Source organism: Triturus cristatus, chromosome 8 (genome assembly GCF_964204655.1).
Source record: "Triturus cristatus chromosome 8, aTriCri1.1, whole genome shotgun sequence".
NCBI lineage: Eukaryota > Metazoa > Chordata > Amphibia > Caudata > Salamandridae > Triturus > Triturus cristatus.
This window is the reverse complement of record NC_140591.1, coordinates 68,743,087-68,770,092: the sequence shown is the minus strand read 5'-3', so window position 1 is coordinate 68,770,092 and position 27,006 is coordinate 68,743,087. Positions and strand designations below refer to the sequence as shown.

The window sequence follows — 27,006 nt, the reverse complement described above, 5'->3', positions numbered from 1 at the left end:
GCTCGCGGTGCTTGTAGTAGGCGCGGGCGCACACAAACGATGTGCAATAAAGATTCTTTATGTAGCCACAAAGTTGGCTGAAGAGGGCCTCAAGATGATGCAAATGGTGCGACAGAGAGTACAGCACTTCTCATTGGGGACAGCATAGTATGTGGTTGCATTCCTGGATCTGCGTGTCACTGGCAATTAAATGCTAGACACTGTTCTCTTGTGTTATGTAAGTGTGTACATAGTTCCCGGCGTCTGCCCTCATTTGTTGCTTGACTACTGGATGCTTGCCCTGCGAGGCAGCTTCAACCCTGTGACGCTTCTCACAGTGCCAAAGACAACATGCGGCCTGTCTTAACTCAACTGCGGGCGCGTGACACTGGCACATTCGTGCGTCTCACTCCAGAATGAACGTCTATGGAGGCAACCTCGGGCCTTGGGGTACACAAACACCTGACGCTAGGGCCGCCCTCAGAGGCCCACAGAGAGAGAAGTCCCAGCAGAGGCCTGAAAACATCCCGGGGGAGACTTCCGGGTGCAGGTGAGGCGCGTGGCTATTGCTAGGAGTGTGAAAGATGGCGGGGTTTCCCCCTTGTGCTGCCTCAATTGGTGCATCCCAGCTGGCTCTGCCTGGCCCCGTCCTAGCCCCGTGCAGCTGCAGTCCATCCAGCCCGCTGGGCCTCGGCCCTGCTTCTCTGTGTCATGTTTGTATTTACATTTCCCATTTTATCCTCTTTCACTCATTCTTCAGATCCCACTGCTTAATATCAGTTTGAAATATTCCATGATGCTTTGTATTTACCCAATGTTCGTTGCAAATGGTATCAGGGCTCCTGCTTTTGTGGTATTCAGTTTTATCACCGTTACAGCTACCGTTATTCCTATTATTTTCTCCTCCTATTGATATTTGCCCATATATTTATTTTGTGATTCAAAACAATTAAGCAGCAACTCGTATATTTCCTCGTTTATTTAAACGGCACATGGGTGCACCATCACTCACCGCAGACATCACACATTGCTGCCTGCAGGACTTTAGTGCTAAGCCGGCCTTCACAATGGACAGACACAATATTATCATTACAGTTCCAGCACAGGCAAGCTTCCTTAGGAAATCTCACTCCTGCTTTTAACTCGCTGTGCTGTCAGGCTGTCCCCATGACTGACAGCAAGGAGGGACATTGAATGGGTCCTTCTGGTGCTCGTGTAAAGCGCTCTGATACCCGATTCGGGTCTAGTTCGCGCTATATAAAACTCTCTTAAAAAAAAAAAGACACACACAAATGAAAACTCATTTATGCATTTTCCATTTTTAAAGGCAGGAAAGGTGTAGGCCTTGCATGACCTTCTCAAAAAAATAATACCCTTTATAAGGTCAGGAGAAATGTAGCTCAGCCTGAGGTGGAAAAGCTGCAGATGTGCCTGAGCAGATGTTTGGCAAGGTAAGTATCTAGCATTTTTCGACCTATGCCCGCACCCAGGGAGTGGATTGCTAGGCCTTCTCTACCTGGGACAGACAGAAAATGAAGGATGGTAGGACTTGTCTTGGGCACATTGAGAATAGCCGAAGCCAGCGACACTTTGCTGGATAAAGCGGGACTGCTGCTGGGCAGTGATATATTCACTTTTTACTGATAGGGTTTGGTGGAGTTGCCAGGCTGGGGAAAGCCGCAGTCGATTGCATGTCTTTCTTGCCCCGAGGAAGATTCTGTTTGGATGGTGCCTGGTGCATGTGACTGGAGGCCGGCTAGCTGCGAAGTTGAGGTGGTTAAACCAGGGGAATGCAAAGTAACAAGCTCATCCTCCATTGTAAGTGAATGGTTTGTGACTTCTCGCAAAGTCTTCAACAAATCCAGAATTCAAAGAAGCATCTCAAGAGGAAAAGCTGGGTCAGGACAAGTGTCACAAGAAAGCTCACCTGTCCACTCTTCTGTCTGCAAACATTTCCTTTCTCTCTTCCCATTCCCCTCTCCCCTGGCTTCCCTTCGCCAGACCCCAGTGCCACCCATGAGCTGGAGAGAGGGATACTGGGGACAGGTGTGAAGATTCTTCTGGATGGTGCACATGTAGTGGAACTCATGACATCTATGAAGTGCTTGGTGGGATTACAGCTGCCTGGAGGAACATTTACAACCATGGCGCAATAACGACAAAAGACAAAGTAAAACTTTCATGGAGAGGCTCCGCCACCGAATACTGATCCGCTGCCACGCCACAGAGGTGCAAAGCCCCATTCCTTTTCCCAGACAGTGCACGCGTGCAAGCTTGACAACAATTTATCTGAACTCGGCTGTCACTAATGCCCGATACAGCTACTTATCGATCCTTGCATAAATCCAGATAAGGCATCATTGAATACCACAGCAAATCCACCCGCAAGTAAAAGTAGAGCTATAAAAACTAAAAGATGTCTGCCATGTTCCCCATAGCGCGTGACATCCGTCAGGGGCGCCCTCTCTCACCACTCCTCTTTGTGCTCTACATGGAGCCGATGGCGCAGAGAGTTCGGGATAACGGGCAGATCTCCGGCATCCGCTTTGGCGCTAAAACTCACACCATCAGTCCGTACCGTGATGACTTTATCCTCTCGGTCTCGGTAACGGACCCATTGACTTTTCTGCTGCCCCTGCTTGGTGAGCTTCAACTATTTGAAGAGGTCTCTGGGTTTAAAGTCAACCTGACAAAGTCACAGATCCTAAACCTGTCAGTCTCTCCTCCGCACAAAGCTGCACTTCGCGCCCAGTTCCCTTTGGCTTGGACGACAGACACCATATCCTATCTGGGCATTCAGCTCGCTCCCACTATATGGAAGACACTGGCGGCAAATTATGGTTCCCTCCTCCACCAGACGGGTAAGTCATTTACCTTTTGGAGTCGCCTACGGCTGACCTGGTAAGGCTGCATTGCGGCAGTCAAAATGACTGTACTCGTGCATATTCTGTACATCTTTCAGAACTTGCCCTTGACTCCCTCCCCCTGGTGCTGCTTTTGTTGCAATGTGCCATCAACAAATTTGTCTGGGGTGGTAAAAGACTGCGTCCCCACTACAGGCAACTTTCACGGTCTAAGGGGAAGGGAGGTCTAGGGCTCGCCCTGGTTACTTGTTATTTCCAAGCCTCACAACTTCAATATATCGTAGAGTGGAATAGGCCTCTTTCCGAAAAGCACTGGTCCTGTATGGACCAGACGGTTGCCGGTATCAATATATGGTGGGAGGCATTGGGCCTGGGGTTTGTACTCCTCACCAGTGATGGCCTTGACTATGAAGGTTTGGGATGGTGTTGCTGTCAGGCTTGGCCTGGCGACGTTCCCCTCCCCGATGTCGCCGATTGTGGATAACCCCGACTTCCCCCCTGGATGTGGCTCGGAGGTCTGCAGTCACTAACGCAAACAGGGGTGAAGTGGGTGGTCTCCCTCTTCGACTCTATGGGGATTGTCCCCTTCAACCAACTCCAACAGGATTATTCTCTTCCCGCACCCAACGCATTCCATTATCTCCAGCTGCGGCACTGGGTGTCCACCCCTGACTACAAACGGTCAGCCTCACGTCCACTTACCATGTTCAGAAAATCGATAAGCTTCATTACTCTTAGCCCTACTCGTCCTCATCACAGTCATTATGATCCGTCCCCCCCTCCCCCCAAAGAGCCTTGGATTTTGCTTTGATATTTCAGGAGTATTCTGGGTAAATCCATGCCTTATATGGTACCCAGGAAGGTGGGGCTTGATAGAATTCTCCTGTAGTTTTTTTAGTCCAGGGGGTGGAGTCATCCTCATGATGTAATGACTGCGGAGTAGGACTGAGAGTAATGAAGATTACCGGTAAGTAATCGGTGTAATTCTGTATGCCTGGCTCAAAAAAGAGGACGGGGTTAACATTCAACGCCTCACCAGGGGTAGTAAACACTATAAAAAAATCTAATTACAGACCACTGCAAATGAAAAAAAAGGAGAAAAAAACCTATGCTGTTGCAATGTGGAAATTTGTCGCACGATATACACGTTCAGCCATTCCTGGCTTTTTTGACAGCAAGTCTATTAATTTAATTCGGATTTCTAATCTATGGACCCCTGAATCTGATCAGCGAATTAGAGTCCACTCGCATTTGATTTTCTCCACAGACGCTCTTGGGGGGGATAGGGTGCTGGCTCGGATGCGTGCGTTTCATCAATCCGTAGTTCGAGTTTACCGCATACTTCTGCATAATATATCTCTCCCCCGCATACGATATGATTGTAAGATTGAGAAATCCCCAAATGTTTCCCTTGCTGCGTCCCTGGCTGGCGTTCACAATTTTCTGGCACGTGTTATTGAGGTTACGTCACGTGGAGGCGGTGCCATGGAGTCGTGGGCGTGGCGTCAGCTGAGAGTTACTGGTGTATTTCTTCTGAATGGTGTAGGTGGGAACGTGGATGGAGAAGTACGAGGACTGCTACTCTTCCGCTGTGAGTATTCGTACACCCATGCTTCGTGAAGTGGCATTTTATTTAAAATAACATTAATAATGGGATGTCGTAAAATACACGACCCAGGGTGCGGCTGTGCCGTGTTCTGACAGAGCGCGGAGTTCCGCTTTCTTCTTGCTCTGTGCGTCGCGCAATCTGTTTCCCTCTCCCTGCTGTTTGTTTAACTTTTCTTGCTGTTTGTTACACTCTCCCTGCTGTTTGTTTCTTTGTTTCTCTCTCCCTGCTCTTTGTATCTTTGTTTCTCTCGCCCTGCTGTTTGTTTCTCTTTCTGTTTGTTTCTAATTCCCTGCTGTTTGTTTAACTTTCCCTGCTGTTTGTTTAACTTTCCCTGCTGTTTGTTTAACTTTCCCTGCTGTTTGTTTCTCTCTCCCTGCTGTTTGTTTCTCTCTCCCTGCTGTTTGTTTCTCTCTCCATGCTGTTTGTTTAACATTCCCTGCAGCTTGTTAGAACTTTTCAGGTGCTCGACTAAAGTTCCAGAGTTTTAGCTGTCAGCTGTCCTCACGTCACGCCTTCAGCAGGATGAGGTTTCTAACTAGTATAGCTGTGCATTCTGGGATTTGTAGTTTCGTAGGCAGTATTACAAGGTTAACTTTTGGAAGTATAGGAAGGCAAAGTGTTCTTGGTTAGAAGCCAGGACCAGTGACAGATTACACTCGGCCACATGGCAGCGATTGAGAGTTAAGCTTTGGATATTTGGGAAAATACGTATGTGGAGACTGCATGGTCTTTAAGTACGGGTGTATGACATTATCTCTGCCCACCCCTAAACCTACCCTTACCACCCTATACCACTACCCATCCCTAAACCCTAAAATTACCCTTACCACCCTTTACCACTACCCACCCCTAAACACACCCTTACCACCCTATACCACTAAATACACCTAAACCCAAAAATTACCCAGACCCCCAAACGACTCCCCACCCCTAAGCCCTAAAATTACCCAGTACCCACCACTAAATCCTAAAATTCCTCATACCACCTTATGCCACTACCCATCACTTACCCCCAAAATTAACCATACCACCCTTTACACTATCCACCCCTAGACCTTAATATTACCCTTACCACTGTATACCAATACCCACTCCAAAACCCCAAAACTACTTTTACCACTACCCAACCCTAAACCCTAAAATTGCCCTTACCACCTTTTACCACTACACACCCCTAAACCCTAAAATTTCCCTTACCACCCTTAAACCCAATATCTATATCTCTACACTTATCTTATGTATTTATCATGTGTGGTAAAGGTATTCTGTCGTAAAGGATGTTTCCTGCTAAGTACTCCATCATGTGCGACACCTCCAAGCAAGCCTGGACGTTTCGGCCAGAGTACATTATATATCCGGGTTCTTTTATCATGCTTGCAGTATTGAAAGTCAAACTACACCCTTCAGAATGGAATGAGCTGTTGACTGAAAAGTAAGCACTGGGTATAGGGCAGGGCAGCTGAAGGTTGATGTGGCCGCCCACTTCAAAATAGAAAGTGGGGCACACTTGTGTAAAAGGCAAGGTGCATCCTTACCCACCTGCATCCATCCACTAAAATTAAACTAGTCCTGTTCATTGGGTTAATTTTAAAATAATCTCATCCAGCAAGACTACAATTTGCAGATGGTTATCAAGCTCACTGTCCTGTTTCTTCCTAATTTCATAGAACAACCTTCGGTTGCCTAGTTCGAGTGTCTAGGCTGCAGTTCCCCGCAACAGGGATGTCCTGAAGAAGTCCAGAAGGGCCAGACCAATTTGACATTTTCAGGATAACTACTGCTCTTTCAAAAGAGTAAATGTAGCTAATATGACCTTGAAAAGTTGACAAGGATCCGGCCCTCCTGGACCTACATTTACCCCCCCGCCCCATCTGTAGGCATCCTTAACCGCACATGGTGCATGTCCTACTATTCACAGTCTCCTTGATTGTACTATTGTAGGAATCTACTTTGTCTCTGTGGTAATCCCAGATTTCTTTGCCTTTTGCTGTAACCTATATGTTTACTGGCTTTAGGACTCTGTGCAATTTGCCAATGCTAAACAGTAGTAAATTGCCTGCACTCCCTCTTTTAACATGGTTGCAGTGTCATACTCCTACTTGGTATATTCAACTTCCCTATAAGTCCCTAGTACATGGTACACAGTGTAACTAGGGCCTGGAAGTGTACCCAGAGCCTAGAAGTTAAATGCCACTAGTGGACTGCTAGATAGCTAACAATGGATGCCGACTGCTGCAACTGTTTCTGTGTGACGCCCTGTGCCACGGCTGGCTGAATGTACCTCAGCCGCACAGTAGGCTAATTATTGATGCCTCGTCTTTAGGATTGAACACCTTGAAAGACTGAGTCATACAAGCACATGCATCATCATAGGGTTTTGCGATTCCATAATTGCGATTATTAGGGAATCGCAATTAAGGAATAGCAAAACCCTATGCATGTAGGAATCGCTAAAGAAATAGCGATTCCCACAAATTCCTTAATTGCGACTAGCAAATTGCGAGTCGCAATTATGGAATGTCTTCCCATTCATTCCTATGGGCCTCCAGGCCCATAGGAATGAATTGGAGATTGCGGGAGCAATTTGCGAGTACCAGTAGGTACTCGCAAATTGCTCCCGCAATTTCGATGGTGCAAGGGTGTCAAAATGACACCCTATTGCACCCATGTATGTTAACTCTGCACATATGTTGCATACACACATGCTCTAAGGGCATGTGTATGCGCAACATGAAACTTAGAAAAAAAGGAAATAAGTGCATTTTTCTAAGTTTTAGCAAATTACCATGAAGTCCAGCTTCATGGTAATTTGCTCACGCTAATAGCGAAATCGCTATTTTTAAAACTGTAATGCATTGCATTTAAGAAATCTCAATTAAGGATTCCTTAAATGCAATCGCTATTTAAGGAATCGCTATTTTGAGATTCCTTAAATAGCGATTTTTACATTTGGGATGATGCATCCCAAATGCAAAAATACTGGTCGCAAAGGGGCAGATTCTGAGAAGCTGCCCGTTTGCGACCGGTTTTGTGCTTGATGCATGTGCCTGATAATCCTGTTTTTGCCAAGTCCTTACTAGCGGAACATTCCCACTAAGATTCATGCAAACGTGGCTTGCTGCTCCGTATGAATTTTAACTGTCCTGATGATGATCCATAACAAGGTTGGGGGCGAAACGCCATCGGCATAAAGGGTGAATGAAACCTATATGATTCAACCCATTGATTGACCAATAATTGAATGGACATTAAGGAACATTGATTATCTCCTCCTTTGGTCATTTTATTTGTGTAGACACTGTATTATTTGTTTGCCATTTAGCACTCTCTGAACACTCATGAGCACTGAGCACTTTTTGAATAGCAGTCAAAATTTTCGATAATTGTTTGTGTGTCTGGTTCACTAATTGAGCTTTGAAATGTTAAAAATTCTCACCTGTAAAAGAATGAACTTCTTATTGCGTGGAATCGTTGTTGTTTGTCTAGCGTACGCTCAAGGTTCTGGGAATTGTAGAGGTCAGCCCTTCTTTCTTAATTACATACCAGTGGACTGCGGCACCTATTGTGCCATCCACACCAGTGGCTGCACAACCGTGGCTTCAGGCCTACCACTATCGACTGACTGTAACAGTGTAAAACATGCTCTGCAAACTGTCAAAATCATTTTTTTGACCAGTAAAAGCCTCTCTTAGGGGCACACGCGAAAGGGGAGAGAACAGGATGTCAAGACCATTCTTGTGATCCACGGCCTGCTTGCTGAAGGACTCTGCTTTTGTTCTACCACACTTCTGTCACTGGGTTTACATGTAACCCTTGGGCCACACTTAAACAGGGATAGAAAAGCAAGCCAGGGCAATTCTTGTGCATCCACCGCAGGCTCTGTGTTTTTTGTGGGTACAGGGACTGCTTCAGGCTGGATTTTAGTTTAGATGTGGGAGGAAACTAGGGTTAATATAGTACACTCCCATACTCACACCCAGCCTCACAAGCCAAGGTCAATGTGGTCATAGAATTTTGCCATTTTAAAATGCCGGAAATTGGGTAGGGCTAGCCCTGGGAATATTTACCCCATTAGAGAGGGCTTGCCCAGGAGTCATTCACATCCACTACAGGCATAAACGTGGCACTTCCAAGCACCTAGTTCAGAACTGGACCTGCTCCCTCTTTCTACCCAGGGCAAAGATTTGGACTCCAGGGGTCTTGAGCCTGATCTCCACTTCAAGCTGCTGAGATACAACAAGCTGCAAGAGGCTTTTTCCTGGAAGTATCCAGCTGACCAGTGACTACTGGTCCTGGACTGGGCCCTGCTGTTGCCCTCTGCCTGTCACCCTGTGAGTCTCTACATGCCTTCCCAGAGGTCTTGGAGGGCTTTAGAAGTGTTCTCCTGTGGTGGATTAGCATTTAAAGGACAAAGTCAGCAGGTAACATCTTTGACTAGGACGAATCTGGTTAGTGTATCGACCCGCGCTCCATTGTGGTCCGCCTCCAGTTGCATCTGGGTCCTGGTCTATTGCGACCAGTGACTATCATTGATGCTTTGTGCTAATTTGCACTATTTCTACTCAAAAATGTTTTAAAATTATATCTTCGATTTCCCCTTATTGGATTTTTGTCATTTTGGTGCCACTTTGTTTATTACATTTTACTCTACTTTTCTAATTCAGTTTGGGATTTTTATTGTTTTGAATTCTCACTTTATCAGTGTTTTGGCAGTGCATAACCACTCTACACATTTCCATAAGTTAGGCCTGTTTGCTCTGTACCATAGCCACCGCGGGAGGGGGGAGTTCAGGTTAATTTAGTGACTTTAAGGGTGCATGTGGACAAAGCTTGTGATTATTCATTGAGGTGGCACGTCACCGACCCACAAATAATAATCTGATTTCTTACAACTACGTATTGCCTACTTCAAATTTTTTTTGTATTGTCTTACGCATTTCAATCCCTTATTCCTGTAACAAGAGTTACCCTCAATATACAGTTCTTTACCTGAGGTGTCCCTCCCAGGTCCATGGTAGCCAGAGAATTCCTACTATTCAGGATAACCACATTATATAAATATAGATTCACTGAATCTAAATGGCGTTCGCGCACATAGTATTTATTCTGAAATTCTGGGAAAAATGTGATCCTACTGGACCTATGTTTGACTTACATGTTTTAAATTCACTCTCATGTAGTGTTCGCTGTACACTTGTGATCTAGTAAAAAGGAACACACATTCTTGTGTAGAGACACTGTCTGCCATGCATGGATGTCAATTCACCAAAATGCCAGGGGTAGCGGAAGTGACATTGCCCGTCATTTGACCTTTACTTTGACTCACACACACATGCTCACACATACTAACATATTCACACACTCTTGCTCACATAAACACACTCTCACCCGCAAGCATGCTTACAACACACATTTAACAGCATTTTTTACTTAACTTCCAGATAGGGTCAGATTCCAGCTAATGTACTCCATTTTGTATTACGCTAATAGTGAGTAATATTTTTCACTACTTGTATAATAAAAACAAATTGACAAAAAACAGGCAAGTGGAGCTCCAACCAGCGTCCATTAGGAAGAGCTGCCCCCTGTCCCAGGCACAGATTTTGCAGTGCAGCTGCGACCCCTGGCGACCCCTCAATGATGTCCATGCTGCATGCCTGAGGGGGGCTGAGAGGTGTGATATGCAGCTGCCATAGTGGAATGCCACTGGGCAGCACCACTGCGCGACGGTTGGCAGACTGGGCCTGGAGCATGCTTTATACTGCTTCCAGTGCTGAGTGCAGTGAGCATCCACAGCTTGTGTACGGGTACTCATGGCGATGAGAACCCTATTAAAGCTTCATGCTGTATTACCAAGCATTGACAAAGCCAATAGGTCTTGCCTTTGTGGCCTGCTGGATTGGCCAGTGCGTTTTGGCAATGCTGAACAGTGGGGCGGCAACAGCAATAACAGCAATTTGATGCTTGCCCCTCCAACTCGCAACTGAGGAGCCTGGGGAAGCAATGGGGAGTGGGAAAAGGGAGTTTTAAATTAAAAATGAAACGCGGAGAAGGAAAATGCAGCACACGAGGGAGATAATAAAACAGTGGGTGGGGGAAGAGAAGCACAGGAGGGATAAAGCAACACGGAGAGTTGGGGGATGGTGTGGTGGGAGAAAAGCACACTGTGAAGAAACCAACACCGAGCGAGGATTGAAGTGTCAAAAAATAGTGAGGGGTATAGCGCACACAGGAGAGGGCTAAAAACACATGCACTTTCATGGAGTATTCAAACAAAAATTTAAAAATAGTTTCCTAAAAGTGAGTGGTGGACGAATACAAGTTGGCCAAGCAAAATAATGGTAAAGAGACTATGCTCCAGGGGAGGGACAACCATATGATGGAACGGGATAGAGAAGGGAATTCGTCAAATAAGAAACAAGCAATCGAGTGACAGAAAAGTCAACTGATAGTAAGCAATGGGTGGGGTAAAAGCCCTCTGTAAGTTCTTGGTAAGCCCACAAGAGGTCTTTTCCAACCTGACAGCTTGTGTTGTCTGGCTCATTTTTTAATCACTCTACCTGCCACAAGGAAGGATCACGGAACGCTGCTCACGGAGGGCGCATTGCCACTTGTCTTGATCACGAAGGGTCGTGCCGCTGGTGGGAGCTTCTCTGCAATCGGCGGACAGCCTGCACGCTCCCAGCGTGCACCAGACTCCAGGGCTACCTGTTGGCTTCACCGGGGGACTGCGAGGACCAGCAGCCCCTACATCCAACAGCTGGTGCCTCTTCCCCCGGAGGCCACGCCCCCCTCAGACGCCTACTTACTTTTCGCGACACCCGCTTTGCGGGTGCCGCTCATTTTTTAATCACTCTACCTGCCACAAGGAAGGATCACGGAACGCTGCTCACGGAGGGCGTATTGCCACTTGTCTTGATCACGAAGGGTCGTGCCGCTGGTGGGAGCTTCTCCGCAATCGGCGGACAGCCTGCACGCTCCCAGCGTGCACCAGACTCCAGGGCTACCTGTTGGCTTCACCGGGGGACTGCGAGGACCAGCAGCCCCTACATCCAACAGCTGGTGCCTCTTCCCCGGAGGCCACGCCCCCCTCAGACGCCTACTTACTTTTCGCGACACCCGCTTCGCGGGTGCCGCTCATTTTTTAATCACTCTACCTGCCACAAGGAAGGATCACGGAACGCTGCTCACGGAGGGCGCATTGCCACTTGTCTTGATCACGAAGGGTCGTGCCGCTGGTGGGAGCTTCTCCGCAATCGGCGGACAGCCTGCACGCTCCCAGCGTGCACCAGACTCCAGGGCTACCTGTTGGCTTCACCGGGGGACTGCGAGGACCAGCAGCCCCTACATCCAACAGCTGGTGCCTCTTCCCCCGGAGGCCACGCCCCCCTCAGACGCCTACTTACTTTTCGCGACACCCGCTTCGCGGGTGCCGCTCATTTTTTAATCACTCTACCTGCCACAAGGAAGGATCACGGAACGCTGCTCACGGAGGGCGCATTGCCACTTGTCTTGATCACGAAGGGTCGTGCCGCTGGTGGGAGCTTCTCCGCAATCGGCGGACAGCCTGCACGCTCCCAGCGTGCACCAGACTCCAGGGCTACCTGTTGGCTTCACCGGGGGACTGCGAGGACCAGCAGCCCCTACATCCAACAGCTGGTGCCTCTTCCCCCGGAGGCCACGCCCCCTAACTGTCTCACTATAAACTGACCAGCCCCAAACGCAACGCGGGACGCGCGCGGGGAGAAGAGCGGGCGAAGCCCGGGCCAAGGGCGGGCCCGTTTAAGCCCGTTCAAGACCGGGCAGGACTGGTCTGGGCCACCCCATTTGCAGTTCGTGCTTTAATATTCTGCCACTGTCATTTCACATTAACTTTTTACTATTGGCTTGAGAATATTCATTGTTCCTCACTATCGTAATAATTCTCACGGTACAATGTCCCCGAGAACCACTAGGAACACAGTTAAAAAGCAGGCTCAATCCGCTGGTGAGGTCATTGGCCCAATTGACCAATTTATAACTAAAGCCAACGATGCTATTGAGCAGGGCATTATCCTACTGGATCGGAGGATCTCACAGGACTTGATGATTGCCAGACGCTCTTCGATGGGCCTACTGGCCACTGCAAAAACCCCCTTACGTCCTGTTGATCTACCTCCTCCAGTGACAGTGCATGCAGAAACGCACACTGTTCCCTGCACAGTGGACCTTTCTGCATCTTTAGACTTGTCTGATTCCCATCTCTTCCTGGAAAAATCTCCTGCTATTTTTGTTACTCAACTAGATAACACCCCCTCTTCCTCAATGGCTAGGGGTATACGAGAAGGAGCAATCCCTAAAAAATCAAAGAAGAAGACAACCACTAAGCTCCCCCATTCCACCATTCCTCCTATTACAACCATCCCTGTAACTCCTCTTGCCTCTAATTTTCCCCCGCAAAACCCCAACCCTTCATCCCTCCATCATTCTCCTTCACTGTCAAATGTTCAAATAGTGGATTCTATTCCTGCTAATCTGAACATCAGCTGCACCAGCTCAAGTAGCAATTACAGCGGAGGAGATATGGTAAATGGTAATCTTACAATCAATGCATGTAGCAACGACAGCCTATTGCTCACCAGAATTGGCGATCTATTTAAATCTCACTTGGAACCCATAGAAAAGGCCCTACACATGGTTCAGTCTCAACTTACCCAACTGTCCCTTGCACTATCCCAAAGTACAGGAAACAAGAAGGATTCCAATTTGGCGAAAGGCAGGCCCACTACTTCAAACACTCCAAACGCCAAAGCGTTAAAAACTGGAACCTTCGCGCAGAACCCCAATTCTAACAAACAAAAAGTCCCTGAGAAGCCTACTCAAAATTTTTCCCTAGCATCTACAAACAAGCCGCAACCACCTCCTAAATCCTCTAACCCTTTACCACCCCGCCCCGTAACCAATCCTAAACCAACAGCACCTTCCCTACCAAACCCTCCTTCTTCCCTTCCCACCTCTACAGCCCCCACTCCCGCTCCTGTCCAATCCAATAATGCTACTGGATTCAACACCATTCCTAATAATCGTAAGAGAAGGATTCCCCCTATCCATCTCCCACCTGAGGCCTCTCCATATGTAGTAATAATGACTGGGGTTCCGGAACTCCCCCCAAACCAAGATGAACCGGTTTGGTCCCTAAAAAATAAAGTAATATTCTGGTTGTTCAACAATAGACCGCTCCCAATCTTTATGGACAACAGAGTTACTACAGTGCGTAGAGTGCCTTGGTTAGGCAACCTACCAAAAAACACACAGGGCGACTGTATTATAGTAAATTTTGAAGATCCAAATACAGTCGAGCATATTTGCTCCTGGGGTGATCAAATCTCTACTGAAGGGATAGCTACCCATAATCTGTCGTATTTCTATCCCCCTAATACACGACGTAACGCAGGTCCTCCGTGGTCCTGGACGAGGGTAGGAAACTGGGGCGGAATCAGAGACCGAAACCAGTGGTCGGGGTATGGCTTTAGCAACCCACCACCAGGCCACTTTAGCAATTGGAGAGGTCCACTACTATCCAATCGATATGATTGCCTGGATATGGTGGACTGACTACCATCTCTACCCATGACAGACAGCAGTTACAACAGCGTCTTTCCTAACCCAAAAGACCCCTGTAAGAGCATTCGGGCAGCTGGCTCCTTCTCGCCATCTCTGTATGGTACCCAGCTTGAGTCTTCCCCTCCCCAGTACACCCTGACCCAACAGCAGTCATCTTCTCCCCACCAGGTCGCGTGTCACACCATGTCAGCTACCCCCGCAGACCCGCTCCCAAATCTACAATCTACTACTCCCCAACCCAGTGAGCCTAAACCCAACCCTCCTCTTTCTGCTATAACCACTCAGTCCCCGTCCCAACTCCCACATTCCTCTGCTGAACCTCAGCCTCCAAATTCTACTTTTTCATCAACCCAGGACCTTCCAATTTTATTCTGGAACGTAGCTGGCTTAAGATCGAAAATCCATCTTCAGTCTTGGGTGGAAGTAACCAACAAATTTAAGTTAATCTGCCTAGAAGAAACTTGGGCAATTGACCCTATTCATATTCAGGGTTTTAAAACATTTCACCTCCCTTCCTTACCGTCCACTCATGGTAGATCCAAGGGCGGTTTAGCCATCTATGTTTCCAACTTAATTCCTTTTACGATCACGGAAGTTCCGTTAGTCTCGTCAATTTCTCAAATCCTCAAAATAGTTCCAGACAATAACTCCTGTTATTATCTCATCAATATGTATAATAACTCTTCACCCAGCGACTGTGTAAAATCTCTGTCGGAAATTACTTTGTATTTACAAGACCAAAAAGCTATGAATCAAGAGTTAAATTGTCATATTGTGTGGGGTGGGGATTTCAATGTGTATTTGTGTAACAATCATAGCAAAGGTATTTGTGGGCTTTTAGACGAGCATGATGTCCCCCTGGCCCACTTCACCCACAGTACAGTGGGTCACGCACTAAACACCTGTATTTTTGCACTAGAACTTGAATTCGCGAACATTTTAGTGTGTCCTGCTGTAGAGTTCAAGACGACTTTTCATGGTAGAGGTGCTACCACAATCATCGATATTATTTTATGCTCTCAATCCCTAAACAACCGACTGAAGCAATTTACAACTGGCACCGACCCCTCAAGCGACCACTACTCAAATAGCATAACCATAGTATTAAATACTCCATCCTCAGCCTGCCCAAAAACAAGCCTCTTAGCGCAGCACTCTCTGGAGATGAATAAAATTAACGGTTATACTGTTAAGTGGACGATGACCAACCCCACAGAGATCACCAGTAAGATCATCCAAAAAACCCTTCCTTTAATCCACCACTGTCTGGAGACGTCATCTTCCCCCCAGCTGATCCTCTCCAGCTTTGTCAAGATATTAGAAGTCATCAGACAAGAGCTTACCCGTCCCCATAGGACTCACGACAATGATAAGGACTCAAGAGGGTGGTTTGACTCCCGTTGCCGTAAAGCGCAGCGTGCACTGAAAAATGCTCTACACAATCCGACCAGGGACCAGCCCCAAATCGCCTCCTTAAGGAAAAACTATAAGATGGCACAGCAATCCCGTAAACGGGAAATAAAAAATAATCTCTGGGCCCAACTACACCAGAGCACTCTAACCAAGGACTCCACCATGTTTTGGAGAACAGTTAAGGCCCCTTTCCTAGCTGATGAAACCGCGATACAGCATCTAGATGTGGCAGTACCCGCTGATAAATGGGTAGCACACTACTCGCAGATCTTCGGGGACAACCCCTTGACAACCGAGGCTCCCAGACCAGATGCGGAAGCTCCCACTAGCAATAACATCTTCCCTATTGACCTCCACTTCGATCTAGAGGAGATAATCACAGCACTGACTGCCTCAAAGACCGGTAAGGCGCCCGGTCCAGACGGGGTCCCCTTAGACATATTTGTGAGCAATATAGATCTTTGGCCTCCAATTGTCACACAGGTCATGTCTGCAGTTACCCAGATCGGCCTTATTGATTCTTGGTCTACTTCTGTGCTCCTGCCCATTTTCAAAAAGGGAGATCGGGACAACCCAGCCTGCTACAGGCCCATCTCCCTTTTGGATTCCCTAGGCAAGGTTGCCGGCAGACTAATCCTGGAGCGATTAAGGGACTGGGCCACAGAGAATAAGATCTTAACTGACTTACAGTTTGGGTTCCAGGAGGGCCTGGGCACTGTGGAACAGGCCTTAAACCTGACTTTACTCATAGGCAAATACGCTGGGGCCAAAGGCGGTAAACTTCATCTAGTCTATGTGGACTTGAGTTCCGCATTTGATTGCGTAATTCATTCCAAGCTATGGGCGATCCTGAAAAATCTGGGCATAGATCTTGCACTGCTGAATTTTCTCCGAGAGCTATACTCGGACGCAAAAGCTTGTGTGAGATACGGTATCAAAGGGGAGCTTACTGAATCCTTTAACATCGAAAAAGGCGTAAGGCAGGGATGCGTCCTTGCTCCATTCCTATTTAACATCTATACTAATGGACTGGAGCAAGCGATGCTAGTTGATAGCAAAGATCCCCCCTGCATAAGCTCCCGCCCTATCCCTGCATTACTGTATGCAGACGATTCAGTCATCCTAGCAAGGACACCTAATCAACTTCAGACCCAACTAGAAAAATACTGCAAATTTATGTCTTCTCTTGGTCTCAAAGTCAATAAGTCCAAGACTTTCGTTATGAATATCGGGAAGAGAGCCCAAAAATGTAAATCTCTCTTTATTGAGAAGACCAGATTAGAAACTGCCACTACCTACCCCTATCTAGGTATCCTTATTGATAACCACCTGTCCTGGAAATCTGCCATATCCAGCAAAAAACTGCAGTTTCAACGCACAACATCTGCACTGATTTCGTTCTCTAGGAAACTGGGTAAGCCCGCTCCTACTGTGCTTTTGAAGATCTACCAAGCTAAATGCATGAGTGTGGCTACATACGGCGCCGGAGTCTGGGGCTATGTGTCCGCAGACGAGCTACAAATTATAGAAAACTACTTTCTGAAATACATATTAGCCCTCCCCCGTAGTGCTCCTACTTTCGGCACCCATGTGGAACTCGGTTGGGAGTATCTGACTGACATCATTAGTTACCAGCCGATTCTACTATGGCATCGTATATGGACTCAGGAGCAATGTCATCTAACTAGGTCACTAATATCTGACTGTCTCACTTTGTCCCATTGGAAAAAGATTCCTTGGCTGTTATATGTTTCAAAATTTTTGACAGATTTGAACCACCCTGCATATTTCACTGACCCTGAATCTCTATTGGACATATCCAGAAAATCTTTGAAAAAGCTATGTGCTGACCACTTAAGCGATCTTCGTTTGTGTTCTGAACTTGTCAAAAAGCCAAATGTTCATTTAACGATGGTCCAATCTTCTTATGGCATTCAACCTTATTTGTCATTTTTTCTGTCAAATTATGAGAGGTATGTTTTAACCAGATTTCGGTTTGATGTATTTTATCGCCTTGTCTCACTGCCTGTGCCCTTAGACTGGTCACGGGAACTAACAAACTGTCCCTGTGACGGTCTTACTCGCCAGTCAACTCTGCATGTAACCTTTTTCTGCGGTTTCTATAAATCCCCGCGGAAACGATGGCTGGTTCCATTGCTCCGACACTTAGGACTGAGAAGATGCAGACCGGCCCTTTTGGCACTTCAATACCTAGACACCCCGTACGTTGCCAAAACCGTAGCCTGCTTTCTCAAAGCCTGCTTGAAAACTCATTCCCAACTATTGGCAACTGTTTCCTAAGATTTTACTGACTACTGTGCTATTATTCTTGTATATAGAGTGTTAGTGTTTACTTGTAAAATGCCTGCCTTCCTTAGCAGCCAATGAGCAAACCGAATTTTTACTGACTACTGTGTTATTATTCTTGTATTTAGAGTGTTAGTGTTTACATGTAAAATGCCTGCCTTCCTTAGCAGTCAATGAGCAAACTGAATTTTTATAATGTTGTAATGTTTTAAATGTACTTTTTATGATTGTAAATTCAATCGAAATAAAGTTAAAAAGTGAAGAAGGGTTACCAGACCTAAAATGAGGTGTTGTTTGTCACATTATCCTCTCAGACAGAATTGGGAACTTCACATGAGCAGATAATGTGAGTTAAACTTGTTATGTCACAGAAGGTTTGTATGGGGATGCCAGTTTTTGCAAAGGTGCTAAGCCACAGAAGAGACCAGCCAGCTCCAAGTAGAAAGGTCAGAGAAAAGGAAGGAATATTTGAATTTCAGCTTTTTGCTCTCTTTCTTAGAGCTGGCACGCTTCATTCTTGCCATGCCATTTTTATTCTGATAGCTATTTGTGCACTTACTAGCAGTGTTTTTATTCTTTATGTTTAGAGGAAGTACTTTCTGGCCTCCGTTTAAGTTCAGCTACCATTTTTACCTTTGACTGCAGACTTTTTTTCTATTTTGTTTGTACTCGTGGACAGCACACTACAGGTCTAGGACCGCACACAAGGCCTTTCCTTTGTTTTTAGGTTGAGGCTGCAACCGTGCACATACTCTCGCTTATGACACAGTGTATCTGGCTTATGAGACTATTGTTTACTATAAGGGGCTTGGAGCCAACCCATTGCTTACCATTTGTTGGCTTCAGTGTCACTCATCTTTGTTGGCTCCTAATTGACCAGCGCAGGCCAAGAGTCACTTCTGTTCCTTTCTGCGGCGGATTAACCAAGCACAGAATCAGTCTGAATTGAGATACTATTTCTTCTTACCCCTTTCGTCCTGCCCCCACTATCCCCCCTCGCACTGTCTGATGCTCCCTTCCTCCTCCCCTGCACCACTCTCATTTTGCTGTCCCTTACACCCCTCATCCCGCTCTTTGTTACTGCTCCTCCCTCCCCTGCTTGTTCTTGTGTTTCCTCCCCCTCCTGCTTTAAAAAAATATATATTTCACAGCAGTGCAGGCTGCTGTGCAACATGGCTTAAAAAATAAAATGATCTGGCGCGGTCAATGCTGGCCACTTTACAATAAAAAAAATAAATCTTTAAGCCATGTTGCACAGTAGCCGGTGCTGCTGTGCAATATGTCTAAAAGTACTTTGACAAAGCAAATAGCTCTAGCATAGGGGAGATCTATCGGCTTTGCCAATGCTTATTAAAGTCTTGAGAGTCTGGTGTGGGTGGTAAGTTTATTCCCGTCATACAACAGTGGGAGTCTGAGATAACCTCGAAGAAAACCTAGCAATGCAGCCTCCTAAATCAACAGCAGCAGCACGCGAGATATGCAGCGCCAGCGTTTCACCCCTTTCAGATATGTGAGACCCCTGAAGGCAGACGGTCTCTTCAGTAGAAAGGGAAGGAATACCCCTAAGCTGCCACCGCTCACGGGGATCCAGTGATACTTTTGTAGCCAGCAACACTTGGAATGCAGACATTTTTGTAAAGCGGTAATAAAACTGATATGAAAGAAACTACAACCCCCAGAGTGCAGAATGCCGCTGGTCTTGGGTGAAAGTGTTGCACAGCACGCGGGAGCTCTTGGCAGCAATGCACAGTAAACCGTTCAGCGGATTAACTGTCCCTCCACGCCAGGCACAGGGTCTCAAGATCTGGACAGCTTCTCTCTTCCTTGGACAGTTCATCAATTTGTCTTCCAGGCAGGTCACAGCGATAGCATGTCTACTGGTCCCCAGGCTTCTTCTTAACCTCCAGTGGGTGGGTGGTGGAGCGGAGGGGTACATCAGTAGCAATGATGCCTTGCCTTCCAACTGGTGCTGTAGTGCTCTAGAGTGGCTCAAGGCGAGCACACGTTTCTGGCTCCGGAGGGGAGGGGAGGGGAGGGGAGTACTTACACAAAACTGCTGGAAATGAGGCGCCAATCCAGATTATCGGTTCCCAGGCGAATAGTCCAGGAAGCCTCTTCACAATCTTCTTCCGCGGCTTTCTACAATACAACAAGCGGTTCTATCCAGTGTCCAAAAGGTAGTGGCATTTGGTGGCTTTGTGCTTGTTTAATGCATGCAGTGACCCATGGTCACAGTTCAAATGCTGGCTGGGCGCTTCATTAAATGAGTACCATACATTGGGTAAAAATAAACATTTATCTGGTAATAGTGCAGAGAGGCCCTTCGGATGAGCCCGTGTGCTCAAATACATCTGTCATGCTATAGATGGGTTTAATGGAGGTGCTTTGCTAGGGTTACGAAGATAGATTTTCCATCAGCGGTTAAGGGGGTTGTTGAACCATGTGGGACCAAAGCCAATCCATGAGGGATGCTACCTGCATTGATATCGCCTGCATTGTTCCCTCTCAAATTCATGTGAGACTTAATGCCCGGTATCCTAGCAAGCCCCAGCGGAAGACGTCCTTTGTTTAATGATAGTTCGAAACAGCATCGTCCTCCCCAGCCTGGATACCCGCCAATAACTATGCCACACACAGAGCTTAGTATTACACGTCTTTATTTGTCTGCGTGTACTTCGAACTCAACATTCCAAATCGGCCTTCTTTGCATTTCACTCTAACATTTGCGTCACAGCTCTGTGAAGTCCATCAGGAGCCAAAAGCATTCTGCCATTGTTAACTCAGAAGAAACTATAACCTGTACAAATATAGAGGTAAAAATTAGGCAATGGTGAGGTAGGGAAAGTATCTTACCAGTGTGCTTCTCAGCTGACCAGAAACTGTTAATGAGTTACCAGGCACAGTGTAGAGGGTCAGTTGAGAATCCAAACTCGTCCTGTAACAGGTTGTGGTGCCAATAGTTGCCATGGAACAAAATGGTCCCCCACGGTTGGCCTAAAATATTTGCGGCCTTTATCATGGAAGTGCATAGTCATGATTGTCGTGTGTCCATAAAATCTTTCCTTAATTGGCTGCCTACAGTAATTGCTCAGTAAAACAACTACAGCCCTGGACCAGACTTGGATACCACACTGGTACTGGGCTTGGAATAAAAGGGGCCAGACCAGAATAAAAGGTGTCACCTCTGAAAATGAGTAACCCAGAACACCACCACCTAAATAGCTTGGATTCTTGCTAACCCTTTCGACTCCCAAAATTTGACACTCTCTTCCTCTGGATCTGCGCCTGACTGTTGTGGGGTGATTGAGTATATTTTATAATGTGTGGTTGCATATGTGCTTGTAATATTTGACATGCCAGTGTGGGAATTTTACCTATGGCCATATTATAGACCTGTGTGCGTGATGCACACATGTTCTCAGAGAGCAAGATAAGTTGCTGACAAAGAACCCCAGTTGGCATAGGTGATGGAGCACACAGCTGAGGAGATGAAGGAAGCAGAAGTCAGGGAGAAGTGAATGTGCAGAAAGAGGTAAAAGGAAGAATGGAGGGAACACAGATCAAAGCCAAAATAGCAAACACGAGAACCTTAAAAGGGAAGATACTCCCTTAATTTTGGAATCGGCCAACTACAGTGGCAGATCTGAGCCTCAAGACAGATGTCCACGAGATGGATTCCCAAAGCACAATAACCCCGCGCAGGACTGGACTGCGGAGGTCTGACAAGGACTGCACTACACAGATGCAGACGAGACGCGTCCATAGTGGATGTTTTTCCCTATATATTTGCTCGACATGATCAGCAGACACTTGATCATTTGCGGCTAGGCAATGTATGTGTGAGCTGGCTGGAAATTTCTGGCACAGTCCGATTTAAAAATGACCCCTGATATGTTACAAGGGGCATCTAACATGTTTTCGAGGATAGGAAGTTCCATCATGGATGTCACCACAAAGCACTACCGCTAATGTGGATTGCCTTTGATATTTAGAAGTCGCAGCCATATATTTGTATATAAAATACTTGGAAGAGAGACGGTTCCTATTGGTATAAGGACATTGAATATATGTGTGCTTTGCTCCACTGTTTTTGTCTGTTTGTGTTTGACGAGGAGTTATGTATAGATAAAAATATACCTTATTTTGTATTGGGATAGATATGTGATTTTTCACTGTTATATGTATATACACTGTTTTATGTACCCCTGCCGAGGAGTTTGGGAACTCACTGTGTAAAAAGGAAAATAAATAATATTTTGTAAGTCTTGACCAGACCAGTGACCAATTAATAAGCTCACTAGTATAGTTAGGCTTCTATCTAATCCCACAGGTGACCATCTTTTCTGTTGCATTGAAAGGGATGAAGAGCATAGACCATTATAAAAGAGGTATGTAGCACAAAAGTAAACTAAATTGTAGGTGCTTGTGTGGAAATCATGTTGGGAGGAGTGAGTCAGGTGAAGCCCGACCATCATGCATGTGAGGGTATATAGTATATAGTTGAGATGTGCAAGGATGGTACCCCTCTGGGAGAGGTCAAGAACTTGAGGACCACTCCATCCGCCCTCACTTAAGTAAGCCTCGCCTTTTCAAATAAAGATACATCTCGAGACGATAGAACCAGTCCTCGCTAACTTCTTGCGAATGGTAAGGGTCGACCCAATTGCTCTCCTGGTCCTTACTCACATCTGCAGCGCTTCACTGCTGCTCAGCTGGGACTTCACTACATAAATATTCACACAAACAGACATAAAAGTGCTGGCAAGCCAGTGTCGTGCCACGTGCTTCAAGTAAATGGAGGCCAAATTATTACAGGCTATGTACTGACAAGAAGCCAAAAGTGTGGGAAGTATTGAGTAGAGGAGCTGAGATACAGATAGGTTAGGAGATGGGGCAGGTATAGTCCTAAGAGGGAGGGGTGAAAGAGAAAACCAGCAGAGAGCGAGAATTTGGAGTAGAGATTAAAGGGGTGAGAAAGGGGGAAGGTGCAGAGTGATCATTGTGAGCTGGAGTAGTGAGACATATGAGGGTGGAGTGATAGATGAGGGCAGAGAAGGAATGGATGAAGGAAAGGGAAGGAATGGATGAAGGAAAGGGAAGAGTAAAGAGGTTGTGAGGGGAGGTGCAAGTATGATGTGGGAAGTGTGGAGGTGGAGTGGAAGGAAGTTGGGGAGGACACAACTGTGTTCTCCACATCTAGCAGAGTTGGAAACTGGGAGTAAACTATGTTCATAACTTCTCAAACTAACAGTGTAAATGTTAGAATAAGAGACGCAGTACCAATTCAATGAGTCACACTTTCAAAAACAGAGTGTCTTTGTGTTAGTGCCAATGCAACCCTTTCATACAGAGGGCCTCTGCTCTTCCATTGGCACTTCACCAAGCAAGCTCTTGTTCCACGCATAAATAAGCAGATGGTTAGGTGAATGCCTTCAACAAAAGTTGCAAGCCCTCTGTAAGGCCAGCAAGGCTCCCCTTTGAGGCGTTGAAATGAAACACATCAATCCTGGAGCAGGACACTACTTTGCCCACTCAGGTGCCCATATTCTGTCAAAATATGCAAAAAAGTGATGGAATGGATGATAATTACTCAGGACGGAAACCCAATCCATCGTTATTTTGCTCACCATGCCACCTCAGTTAGGACCCAACCATATGCAAATCAGTCGATACCCTGCTCCAGTAGGAACAGTCAAGCCCAAACTGCTAATCTTGGCCCTCCCTTAACCTGAGCACAAGCAACCTAGGACCGGTTTCGTCCTTTTTATGGGCTCATCAGCCGGGTATATCTTGGTTCCAGTGACACAGTGTACACTGGTCCCACGTCTGGGCATTCCCGTCCCACTTGCGGCATCACACTTAAAAATACAAAAAAAGTGATGGATGAAATGCTTGAATTAATCTCAGTCGCTGTTAAGTACTTGGGGCCGCATTCCCGTCCATCGTTATCTTGCACACCATGCCACCTCAGTTCAGGATGGACTGTCCCATTGAAGCAGGGTCAAGACTGATTTGCGTATGCTCGGTCCAAACTGAGTGATTTGGTGTGCAAAATATCGATGGACTGGAATGTGGCCCGAGTAATTGCCAATGACTAAGAGTAATTCAAGCATTCCATCCATTGTTTTTTGTAAACTTTAGTGCGTTCTGACAAGGGGCCTCGTTTAGAGTTTGGTGGAGCAGGTAACCTCCAAACTTGCATTGCACTACTCTACTTAGAGTTGGGGGAAGCACTGTGTTTACACCGGAGGATCCTCCGCCTGCTCTGCAAATGTAAACCTGTGGCATCTGTCGGGCCGTTGCCAGATCAGGTTTCTTCTACAGGCAGGAGGGCGAAGGTCTCTCCTTCTCCCTGTCCTCCTTGCCTGGCAGTGTGGAAGATGTAGAATGACCACAATTTGAAGGTAGAAAACTTCCTGTGCCTTGGGGTCATTTATTTTTCGTATAAGAAAATAAACTACTGCTTTGGGAGATTATTTTTCTCAATACCGAGCCACTAGCCAAAACTCTCATTAGATGTCACCCATGGAGTATAGCTGCCTGCAGACTTGAGCAGAGCACCAGGCACTAGTGAAACCCTCAGATGTTTTGGGTGAAACACTGCATAATTTATGCAGAGTGGAGTAAGGCGCTGTTACCTTATGACATCCTCCTGGGTGTACCTGCACAGGCCTTGGCCCATTCTCTGCTTGCCGGATGCCTGTGACCCACTTATTCAGCCCCGGAGCTCAAGAGGCCTTTTCATCTACTGGCTGGAGGAGACCGTCCTAATTCTGGAGACTTTATACTATCCTTCCTAGCTCTTACTGCCAAGAGATATTAATATTTACCAGACATAAGCCTAAAAGACCAAGTTCTGTTTCACACTAGTTGGACCAGTGAATGCTATGTGTGACCCCTAGTAGGTAAGCTTCTCAGCCATCAGAAAATCCATTTCACAATTAGTGGGTTTCGAGTGACCGGCAGGTGTAACAACAAGCATTTGCAATGCAATAGGTCTCACATTTGCGCGAGTTTGAGCTATTGACAATGCAAATGACAAGGCCTTTTATTTTTGTTTTCGTTTTTAAAACATAAATAAAAGGCATTGTCATTTACAATGCCAATATCTTAAACTTGTGTAAATGCGAGACCTATTGCATTGCAAATGCTTGTTTAACCTGCCGTTCGATGAGGCTGCAGAGTGTCAGTTGCCCAAGACCAGCAGGCAGGTTAAACAGGCTGAAAAGGAAATTTTTCATGTGAGTCTGAGAGGCAGCGACGCCCTTTACTCTACGCATTTCCACCTCAAAAAATACTACGGAGCAAGAGGGAGGGGCAGGAGGGCCACGGGACCCGACCATGGAGAGTGACTGAGCCAGGAGTGAGCGACAGATGCTGGAGGAGCTGTGAGAACCCGGGCGAGGGACCTCAGTGCCAACTTTACATTGACGACGATTTATGGAACTGTTGCCTCTGAGGAGTGACTATCTCATGCCCCAGCACTTCCGGCCTCCCATGGGCACCGGCCTGTCGGCATATCACCTCCTGTGTCCGCACAATCACAACACAGGCCTGTTTTCCAGGCTGTTGGGGAATCAAGCAAAGTGCACAGAAGGTCACCTCACGCCTGACAGCGGCAATACGACTCTGCAACCCAGCACACTGCACACCAAATACCACAGCAAGTAAATCAATAATACGACAAAAGAAACCGGACTGGGAAGTATTCTCAAAGCAGCGGACAAAAACTGCTTGCTTTTAACTCTGCTTCTTTGGTTTCCTGTAAGTGGAAACTGCTCCAAAGCAATAACAAGCCAGATTGAAGACATTTAAGAACCACGGTTGTCTCCTCCTTAGCAATCGCAGGCCATTGAAGACGTTTCGACAAGCTTCGTTTGTGGGTATATTAAGATCGGAAAGCGTTAAAGGCAATTTCACATGCAGTTTAAGGGGGCCGAGGGGATTTAGACAACGGCGTGCAACAATATGGCAAAACGTTTAGAATTGGCACAGTAAAGTTATGGTATGGGTATTTTTATAGCACTTAGTACCTATAATGAGACTCAAAGCCGCTTTATAAGTGCACGCAGATAGCAACTTTTGGATGGAACAGAGCTGTCTGTTGGGACAGCAAACCCGGTGTATTGCGCCACTGTGGCAAATTATTTTCAATTAGTCCACATTACAAGATCGCGACCCGAGATTTCTTTAACAAATATAGCGCTTTTTGCCTTAAGATGCACATAACGTGCTTTGCCGCGCAGCACCTTTTCCTGGTTACCGTTCCTTCTTGAGAGTTACTCGTGTCAACAAATATGTGAGAAGATGGAAACATGCGCCGGAGCCAGACCAAAGGCATCCAGAACAGCCACCTTCACACCACAATATCCCTGCCTCTCCGTCTGCCACTAGAGCTAACACAAACACAAGTTGGCACTCTATGCTCAATTATTAACAAGCCTGTGGGCAGACACAAAGTATTGTGCGTTGTAACGAGTGTTTACCTGAGGGCACCAAAGATGACTGGTGGGCATAGTGGCTACGAACCTCTGCTCACTTGCCTGGCTCTGCTCGTGCGGTCTGTTGGTCTTAAAGGCACAGCGCCGGTTTGTCCAGGTATGGGAGAACTACCCCGTCTGTGACTGAAGTCTAGCTCACAAGTACCTACGCAGTCCCAGTGCCCGCTCTCAGGCCGTAAACCTGCAGTGGAAAACACATCACTGTTTTTCTTTTCAGGGCATTCCGTAGCATATGTAATTAGAATAGTAACTAGAGGGCTAAAAATTTTACATTCTGCGAGCCACACGCCCTAACCTCTCCATCCCAGTGAACTGTGCACATCTGATAAAAATAAAAAAAATTAAACTGTGCGCTGTGCGAGGCAGACAACCGAGTAACGTCTGCTAGTGCCTGCACGTGCATGCGAGACAAATGAGCAGCGCATGCGCTAGAACGCTAGGCAAAACCTAAAAACAAGTGCAAATTTACCCACCATTCACACAACAAGCATTTAAAATGCAATAGGACTCGTATTTATGTAAGACCTATTGCATTTTAAACAGAAGTCCGGGCGTGAAAGAAAGCACGAACGGGAGAGTGTGGGGGGGGGGTGGTCCCAGAAGTCACGGACTGGGGGAGGGAATGGGGGAGGCAGGGGAACAAAACTGTTTTTAAAGTAAAGGGGCTGTTAGCCATGGAAGGACAAAAATGACGACATGGCTGTCGGGAGGCGGGACTAGCAAGCCGAAA

General features: G+C 46.6%; 1 protein-coding gene across 7 annotated transcripts in view; it reads left to right on the top strand.

Moving 5' to 3' along the window:
* Positions 1-396: 396 nt before the first annotated feature.
* The window catches only part of LOC146801344 (CD276 antigen homolog), a 213,826-nt gene continuing 187,216 nt past the window's right edge, over positions 397-27,006 (top strand). For 2 of the 7 annotated variants that reach the window (XM_085620999.1, XM_085620996.1), the window contains exon 1: positions 4,321-4,434. The gene's annotated coding sequence lies outside the window, so the exon portion shown is untranslated. Of the gene's footprint in view, positions 530-4,316; positions 4,435-27,006 lie in introns of those variants that run through there. The other 5 variants (XM_085620998.1, XM_085620997.1, XM_085621002.1 and 2 more) reach the window with 4 other exon arrangements.